The sequence below is a fragment of the Arachis hypogaea genome, chromosome 6 (assembly GCF_003086295.3).
Source record: "Arachis hypogaea cultivar Tifrunner chromosome 6, arahy.Tifrunner.gnm2.J5K5, whole genome shotgun sequence".
Classification (NCBI taxonomy): domain Eukaryota; kingdom Viridiplantae; phylum Streptophyta; class Magnoliopsida; order Fabales; family Fabaceae; genus Arachis; species Arachis hypogaea.
In genome coordinates, this window is record NC_092041.1 from 48,544,994 (window position 1) to 48,555,056 (window position 10,063).

At 40.9% G+C, this 10,063-nt stretch overlaps 1 non-coding gene across 1 annotated transcript; it reads left to right on the forward strand.

The window, feature by feature from the left end:
* Positions 1-1,642: 1,642 nt before the first annotated feature.
* On the forward strand, positions 1,643-1,746 carry LOC112700513 (small nucleolar RNA R71). Its single transcript, XR_003153421.1, has one exon. It is a non-coding gene; the product is annotated as a small nucleolar RNA R71 (small nucleolar RNA).
* The last annotated feature ends 8,317 nt before the right edge of the window (positions 1,747-10,063 follow it).

Below are 10,063 nucleotides of genomic sequence, written 5' to 3' on the forward strand. Positions count from 1 at the left end.
TTCTGATGGATAGCTCATTGCCTTGAATACGTTATACACCAATTTCTCATCATGTAATCTAAGAGTGAGTTCACCCTTTTGGACATCTATGATGGCTCCAGCAGTAGCCAGGAAAGGTCTTCCCAGAATTATGGAGGCTTTGGCTTCTTCCTCCATATCTAGCACCACAAAATCGGCCGGAAATATAAAATCTCCCACTTTCACCAACAAATCCTCAACTATCCCATGAGGGAACTTAAAAGTTCGATCTGCCAATTGGAGGGCCATTCTTGTTGGTTTGGCTTCCTCAATCTTCATTCTTTTCATCATTGTTAGAGACATCAAATTGATACTGGCCCCTAAGTCACACAAGGCCTTCTCCACCATGACTTCTCCTATGATGCAGGGGATTTGGAAACTGCCTGGATCCTTCAATTTCTGAGGCAATTTGTGTTGAATGATGGCACTGCATTCTTCAGTTAACAACACAGTTTCCTCATTTCTCCAGCTCCTCTTCTTGGTCATTAATTCCTTCAAGAATTTTGCATAGAGTGGCATTTGCTCTATTGCCTCAGCAAAAGGGATGTTGATTTGAAGCTTCTTGAAAATCTCCAAGAATCTGGAGAATTGGCCATCCTTTTCACTTTTCATCAAACGTTGAGGATATGGTACTTTGGGTGTATAAGGCTTCAGGACCTCTTTTTCTTTTTCTTTTGTTGCAGATGGTGTAAAAGATTGTCCTTGTTCCTTGTCTCCCACATCTTCCTTTGTTTCATCCTCTGTGGTTTCCTTTGAGATCTCCCTTAGCTTCTTTCCACTTCTGAGTGTTATGGCTTTACATTCTTCCCTTGCAATAGCCTTGGCAGCATGAGAAATGCTCGGCCCAGGGGCTTGCTTAGACAAATACACAATTTGATTTTCTAGCTTTTGGATGGCAGCTCCTTGGTTTTGCAAGTTAGATTTTACTTCTTCCTTAAAAGCTTTCAATTCGGTTATGTCTTGACTCATGGTTGCAATCATTCTTTCTATCCTGTTTAATTGATCTTGGAATTGTTGGTTTGGATTAGGTTGGGCAGATTGGGTATTTTGGCCATCATATGGTGGTTGGGAGTAAGTGTTTTGTGTGGCTTGGTATGATCTTTGGTTGGAGTTTTGGTATGTGGAATTGTTATGTTGGTTGTGGTTGTAAGGTTTGTGGTTTTGTGGTTGGCTTTGTTGGTTTCCCCACCCAAAGTTTGGGTGGTTTTTCCATGCTGGGTTGTAAGTGTTGGAGTGTGGATCATATGATTGCCTTTGTTGATTTCCCACATAGTTGGCCTCTTCCCAATCATTTCCTTCAATGCTTACTTCCTCTTGATCTTGTGTGTGTATTGCAGCCACTTGCTTTGTGTCTAATTTCCTGGTGAGCTCTGCTAGTTGCTTGGCAAACACCTTGTTTTGGGCTAGAATTGCATCAACATGGTTCAGCTCCATGACTCCCTTAGTGTTGTGCCTCTCTGAGGCATAGTAATACTCATTCTCAGCCACTGTCTCAATCACTTCAATGGCTTCTTCCACAGTCTTTTTCCTGTTCAATGATCCTCCTGATGAATGGTCTACAGCCTTTCTTGATTCATAGGAAAGCCCATCATAGAAAATATGCAATTGCACCCAGTCAGGGAACATGTTTGGTGGGCATTTCCTTGTCAACTCTTTGAACCTCTCCCATGCCTCGTAGAGCGTCTCACCATCCTGTTGTCTAAAAGTCTGAACCTCGGATCGAAGCCTATTGACCTTTTGTGGAGGGTAGAAACGTGCCAGAAACTTGCTTTCCACCTTATCACAGGTTGTTAGGCTGTCCCTTGGGAATGATTCCAGCCACTTAGCTGCCTTGTCCCTAAGTGAAAATGGGAACAAGAGCAGTTTATAGGCATCATCCTAGACTCCATTGGACTTCACAGTGTCGTAAATTCTCAAGAATTTTGTGAGATGTTGGTTTGGATCTTCATTAGCACTCCCACCAAATGAGCAATGATTCTCCACCAATGATATTAGCTGTGGTTTGAGTTCAAAATTGTTGGCCTGAATGGGTGGTTTCTGAATGCTACTACCACAATTCCCAGAGGTTGGGTTTATGTATGAACCAAGAACCCTCCTCCCAGGAATGGCATTGTTTCCATCATCCCTCTCATGGTTGTGAACTTCTCTATCCTTGTTGAGATCTAGAGCTTCCTCAAAGTTGTCCTCAGATTCTCCTTCAGATTCTTCTTCTCCCAGTACCCTCTTCCTTCTTGCTTCCCTTCTAAGTCTATGAAGGGTCCTCTCTGGTTCGGTATATGGAGGAGTTGACGTCTCTCCTCTCCTACCTGTCATACAAGAACACACCACAAGCAACAAACAAGTGGAATACTCTTGGTTAATGGAAGAGTATGGTTAGAACAGTTGAGGAATTAATTCAAATAGTTAGTGGGTCAGTGAGTTAGTTGCTTGAAATGAAAGGCATAAGAAAGAAAAAGCAAATAACAGAGTGCAGAAATTAAAATTCAACAAGTAACTGAATTAACAAAACAAGAAAAATGCTCAATCTAGTTAACTTCCAATTTGAGAATTGTCAATCGAAAACCAATCCCCGGCAACGGCGCCATAAACTTGATGTAGCATAACCTTGATGCTATGCTTTTTGGAAATTGCACAATCGGCAAAATTCCTTCCAAATTCCTTCCGGCAAGTGCACCGGTTATCGTCAAGTAAAAACTCACAATAGAGTGAGGTCGAATCCCACAAGGATTGGTTGAATGAGCAATTCGAATTAGAAGTTTGATTAGTTGAGCGGAATCAACTTTTGGATGTTAATTGCATAAAGTAAATGTGGCAGGAAACGTAAATTGCAAGGAATTGAAATTGCATAAACTTAAATTGCGAGAATTAAAGTGCGAGAAGGTAAATTGCTGAAATTAAAAGGGGATGAGGGTGATTGCATGAATTGAAATTGCAGAATGTAAATAGAAAAGGTAAATCAGAGATGGGGAGTTCATTGGGTATTAGGAGATATTGAGATCTCCGAATCAAAACATCTTATCTCTTCCTCAACCAATGCATTCATTGAATTTTGCTTGGCAATCTTATATGATTGGATCCCAATCCCTTGGCTCACCAATTCTCTCTAAAAACAAACAAATTCCCAATCCCTTGGTTTAAATGTTCATAAGAAGAGATTAAGCTCGATCACTGATTATACCACACAGTTTCATGAACCACAATTTGGTAGGATTACATGTCACAATATCCATCCAAACCCCAATTCAATTCACTGTGAGAAAGCTTCTCTAGCATGAATCCTCCATTCCTTTCCCAAGGTTCTGAAGGATTCCAATTATGGCTAGTTTCTTTCCCAAGACAACTAACCAATGGAATTAGATCGAGAAGCTTTCTAACAAAATTCAAGAGAAAAGATTGAAGAAGAAGATAAAACTATTATTGATTCATTGAATTACAATAGAGCTCCCTAACCCAATGAAAGGGGTTTAGTGATTCATAGCTCAGAATTCAATTACAAAGTATGAAAAGTGCTAAAGTGTCAAAAAAGTTTCCAGTGTAAAAAGTGCTAACTAACTTAAATTCTATCCTATTTATACACTTTCTAAATTGAGCTTCTGTTGTGTTTCTTGGGCTTTGAGGCCTTTCCCTGATTTCCTTTTGCTTTAGGTTTATGGTCCATAATCCTGATGAGGCTGTGATCCAATTCTGTAACATTCATTGAGCAAACTTAGTGATAAACACGTAATGACACAAGACTCAACAAATTGAAGTTCCAGACTCATCAATTCTTCAGGCCCAATCCCATAAACCATGATATTCAATTGGGTTTCATACCGTAATATGTTTAAGTTAATGTTTGTGCTCAAATGCTAACTTAAACTTCAATATATTTGGCCCAGAAACCCTTTCAAAAAGTGGCGTTTAAGTTGAAGTTTAAGTTTCAGTTTAAGGTTAAACTGAAACTTAAACGTGGAAATGAGAAAGCAACCCTGGAGGAGAGAAATAGTCGAACACGTTTAAGCTCCAGTTTAAGGTTAAACTGGAGCTTAAACGTGGAATTGCTCCTGGTGCCTCTCTTACTTCTGGCGTTTAACCTCCAGTTTAAGGTTAAACTGGAGGTTAAACGTAGAATTGCTCCCTGGTGAGAAATTGTGTCGAACACGTTTAAGCTCCAGTTTAAGTCACTTAAACGTGCTCGAAAATGCCTATTTTGGGAGCTCAGTTGCATTGTCCACCCCATACTTCTATACATCGTTGGAAAGCTCTGGATGTCTACTTTCCAATGCAACTGGAAGCACATCATTTGGAGTTCTACAACTCGAGTTATACTCCATGGAAGGTGAAGAGGTCAGCTGGCCTGATTGCATGTTGGTACTATGCTCTTCTATGCACATTACGGGGCTGTTTTCTCCCTCAATTTTTAGTATCCACCATGCATGCCATATATGCTTGGAAAGCTCTAGATGTCTTCTTTCCAATGCATTTTGAATCACCTCATTTAGAGTTTTGTAACTCAAGTTATTTATGTTTGAAGAAGACATGGTCAAGCTGTTCCATATAACACGTTTAAGCTCCAGTTTAAGCTTAAACTGGAGCTTAAACGTGGAAATGGCTTCCTGGTGCACAAAATGGTTCGAACACGTTTAACCTCCAGTTTAAGGTCAAACTGGAGGTTAAACGTGGGAATACTCCCTTGGTGCCATTCTCATTCTGGCGTTTAACCTTCAGTTTAAGGTTAAACTGGAGGTTAAACGCCAGTTTCCTCTTTTCTCAGCTTTCATGATTCTGGCGTTTAACCTTCAGTTTAACCTTAAACTAAAGGTTAAACGCCACTTTCAGCTTTGGTGCATTTCTTATTCTGGCGTTTAACTTCCAGTTTAAGGTTAAACTGGAGGTTAAACGCCACTTTCAGCATTATATGGCACATGTGATCTTCAAGCTTCCTTTATTGATTTTGTTGCTTCCTTGCCTAGCCTCTTCTTCCCTGAAATCATCCACACAATTGCATCAAAGTCTTGCAAAATTTCATGAGAATTCTTCCATTCATAGTATTCAAGTAATATAACTAAAAACTCATGGAATTTGCATCAAAATTACACTGTTTGGATGATTCATTACTTTGTTGTTCATTTAACCATTCTTGGTTGCTTTAAGCTCAAGAAAATGCATAAAACAACTAAAACTAACAGAAAAATGCTAGTGAAAATAGCCTAAGATGCCTTGGCATCAATTTTCCCGAGATTTGATGGCCCAAACCGGCGTTGCAAATCAGCTTCAGAATTCCCGGCGTTTAACGCCGGAACTGGCACAAAAATTGGAGTTAAACGCCCAAACTGGCACAAAAGCTGGCGTTTAACTCCAAAAAAAGTCTCTACACATGAAAGCTTCAATGCTCAGCCCAAGCACACACCAAGTGGACCCCGGAAGTGGATTTTTACTTCATTTATCATTTCTGTATATCCTAGGTTACTAGTTCACTATAAATAGGACATTTTGACATTGTATCTATACCTCATGACACATTACACGTTTCTTATTGTATCTTCTACGGCATGAGTCTCTAAACCCCATGGTTGGGGGTGAGGAGCTCTGCTGTGTCTTGATGGATTAATGCAATTACTACTGTTTTTCATTCAATCACGCTTGCTTCCATTCTAAGATATCACTTGTTCCTCAACTTGATGAATGTGATGATCCGTGACGCTCATCATCATTCTCACCTATGAACGTGTGCCTGACAACCACCTCCGTTCTACCTTAGATTGAGTGGATATCTCTTGGATCCCTTAATCGGAATCTTCGTGGTATAAGCTAGAATTGATGGCGGCATTCTTGAGAATCCGGAAGGTCCAAACCTTGTCTGTGGTATTCTGAGTAGGATTCAAGGATTGAATGACTGTGACAAGCTTCAAACTCCTGAGGGTTGGACGTTAGTGACAGACGCAAAAGAATCACTGGATTCTATTCCAACCTGATTGAGAACCGACAGATGATTAGCCGTGCTGTAACAGAGCGCGTTGAACATTTTCATTGAGAGGATGGGAGGTAGCCATTGACAACGGTGAAACCCTACATACAGCTTGCCATGGAAGGAGCCTTGCGTGCATGAAGAAGAAGACAGTGGGAAAGCAGAGGTTCAGAAGATAGAGCATCTCCAAAACCTCAACCTGTTCTCCATTACTGCAAAACAAGTATCTATTTCATGTTCTTTTACTTTTCACAATTAAACCTGAAAATTATTGATATCCTGACTAAGAGTTACAAGATAACCATAGCTTGCTTCAAGCCGACAATCTCCGTGGGATCGACCCTTACTCACGTAAGGTATTACTTGGACGACCCAGTGCACTTGCTGGTTAGTTGTGCGGAATTGCAAAAGTGTGATTGTGATTTCGTGCACCAAATGCTCAAGTGAGTGAAAAACCTAGGGGAGGAGTAAATCCAGATTTAAAACTAAAAGTTATGCAGAATGAATTGTGTCCCTCGTTTCTGCATATTCCCTGACTCTAGTCTGTAATTCTGGGCCGAAAACTGGGTTGAAATCCGGTCCAGAAACTCTGCCAGCGACTTTTGAAATTTTGCAGATCACGCACGTCACGCGGACGCGTCATTCACGCGGACGCGTCATTCGGCGTTTTTCTTTTCCATGCGGGCACGTCGTCCATGCCTCCGCATCGCTTCTGCTTTTCCAATCCGGGCGTCTGCGTCACTCATGTGGCCGCGTCACTGCGAATTCCTCTCTTCCGCGTGGTCGCGTCGCTAACGCGTACGCGTCACTTCTCGCTAGTCATCTCCTCAATTTCTTGTATTCCTTCCATTTTTGCAAGCTTCCTTCCCAATCTCTCATTCATTCATGCCCTATAAAGCTTGAAACACTTAACACACAGATCACGACATCGAATGGAGTAAAGGGGGATTAAAATACCTAATTAAAGGGTCTCCAGGAAGTAAGTTTTCAATCATGTAATAATTTTAGGAAGGAAATATAAATGCATGCTAATTATATGAATAAGTGGGTAAAGACCATGATAAAACCACACAATTAAACACATTGTAAACCATAAAATAGTGGTTTATCAGAATTCATCCGAATTTCTCATAGAATGATCAACAAAAGCCTCAACAAGGCTTTAATAATGGTGGAAGAAACAGGTTTAGCAATAGCAAGCCTTTTCCATCATCTTCTCAACAACAGACAGAAAATTCTGAGCAAAGCCCCTCTAGCTTAGCAAACATAGTCTCTGATCAATCTAAGGCCACTTTAAGTTTCATGAATGAAACAAGGTCCTCCATTAGAAACTTGGAGGCACAAGTGGGTCAGCTGAGTAAGAAAATCACCGAAACTCCTCCTAGTACTCTCCCAAGCAATACAGAAGAGAATCCAAAAAGAGAGTGCAAGACCATTGATATAATCAAAATGGCCGAATACAAAGAGGAAAGGGAGGACGTGAATCCCAATGAGGAAGACCTCCAGGGACGTTCTCCAGACAGAAAGGAGTTTCCTATTGAAGACTTAAAGGAATCTGAGGCTCATATAGAGACCATAGAGATTCCATTAAACTTTCTTCTGCCATTCATGAGCTCTGAGAACTATTCTTCCTCTGAAGAGGATGAAGATGTAACTGAAGAGCAAGTTGCTCAATATCTAAGAGCCATCATGAAGCTAAATGCCAAGTTATTTTGTAATGAGACTTAGGAAGATGAACTTCCCTTGCTCATTAGTGAACTAAATACATGGTTCAGCAAACTCTACCTCAAAAGAAACAAGACCTTGGTAAATTCTTAATACCCTGTACCATAGGCACCATGACTTTTGAGAAGGCTCTGTGTGACCTGGGGTCAGGTATAAATCTTATGCCACTCTCTGTAATGGATCTTTGAGGTACAAGCTGCAAGAATCTCATTAGAGATGGAAGACAAGTCAATAAAACAAGCTTATGGATTGGTAGAGGACATGTTAGTGAAGGTTAAAGGCCTTTACATCCCTCCTGATTTTATAATCCTAGAAACTGGGAAGGATGAGGATGAATGCATCATCCTTGGAAGACCCTCTCTAGCCACAGCAAGAGCTGTGATTGATGTTGACAGAGGAGAGCTAGTCCTTCAATTGAATAGGAACTACCTTGTGTTTAAAGCTCAATGATCTTCCTCTGCAACCATGGAGAGGAAGCATGAAAAGCTTTTCTCAATACAGAGTCAAACAAAGCCCCCACAATCAAACACTAAGTTTGGTGTTGGGAGGCCGCAACTAAACTCCAAGTTTGGTGTTGAGAAGCCCCCACATTAAAACTCTAAGTTTGGTGTTGGGAGGCCCTCATCATGCTCTGAACATCTGTGAAGCTCCATGAGAGCTCACTGTCAAGCTATTGACATTAAAAAAGTGCTTATTGGGAGGCAACCCAATTTTTTTATTTATTTATCTATACTTCTATTGTTCTTTTATGTTTTATTAGGTTTATGATCATGTGGAGTCACAAAAAAATTGCAAAAATTAAAAACATAATCAAAAACAACAGAAGAAAAATCACACCCTAGAGGAAGAGCTGTCTGGCGTTTAAACGCCAGAAACAAGCACCAAGCTGGCCTTCAACGCCTGAAACAAGCATTAGGCTGGCGTTAAATGCCAAAAACAGGCTACATTTGGGCGTTTAATGCCATAAACAAGATGCAGCCTGGAGTTAAACGCCAGGATTGTATACAGAGGGCGTTTTACAGGCCTAAAAGGTGTAGGAATGAGAAATCCTTGACACCTCAAAATCTGTGGACCCCACAGGATCACCTCAGAATCTGTGGACCCAACAAGATCCCCACCTACCCCACTTCTCTCTTCTTCACACAATCCAATAACACTATATCCTTCACCAATCACCTCAATCTCTCTTCCCCATTACCCCTTCATCAATCACATCCATCCACTCTTCCCCAAAAACCCCACCTACCTTCAAATTCAAAATCTCTTTCCCACCCAGACCCACCCTAAATGAACGAACCCAAACCCCTCTCCATCCACTATATAAACCCCTTCATCCTTCTTCATTTTCACACAACACTACCCTCTGTTGTGATGAGCGGATAATTTGTACGCTTTTTGGCATTGTTTTTAGTATGTTTTTGGTATGATCTAGTTAGTTTTTAGTATATTTTTATTAGTTTTTAGTTAAAATTCACTTTTCTGGACTTTACTATGATTTTGTGTGTTTTTCTGTGATTTCAGGTACTTTTTGGCTGAAATTGAGGGACCTGAGCAAAAATCTGATTCAGAGACTAAAAAGGACTGCAGATGCTGTTGGATTCTGACCTCCCTCCACTCGAAGTGGATTTTCTGGAGCTACAGAAGCCCAATTGGCGCGCTCTCAACGGCGTTGGAAAATAGACATCCTGGGCTTTCCAGCAATATATGATAATCCATACTTTGCCCAAGATTTGATGGCCCAAACCGGAGTTCAAAGTCACCTTCAGAATTCCCAGCGTTAAACGCCGGAACTGGCACAAGAATGGGAGTTAAACGCCCAAACTGGCACCAAAGCTGGCGTTTAACTCCAAGAAGAGTCTCTACACGAAAATGCTTCAATGCTCAGCCCAAGCACACACCAAGTGGGCCCGGAAGTGGATTTTTATGTCATTTACTCATCTCTGTAAACCCTAGGCTACTAGTTCTCTATATATAGGACCTTTTACTATTGTATTTTAAATCTTTCAATCTTAAGAGCTTTTGATCATGTTTTTATGATTGAACCCTCTTTGGGAGGCTGGCCATTCGTCCATGCCTAGACCTTGTTCTTATGTATTTTCAACGGTGGAGTTTCTACACACCATAGATTAAGGTGTGGAGCTCTGCTGTACCTCGAGTATTAATGCAATTACTATTGTTCTTCTATTCAATTCCGCTTGTTCTTGTTCTAAGATATCACTTGTTCTTCAACTTGATGAATGTGATGATCCGTGACACTCATCATCATTCTCACCTATGAACGTGTGCCTGACAACCACCTCCGTTCTACCTTAGATTGGGTGAATATCTCTTGGATTCCTGATACACGATGCATGGTTGATCGCCTGACAACCG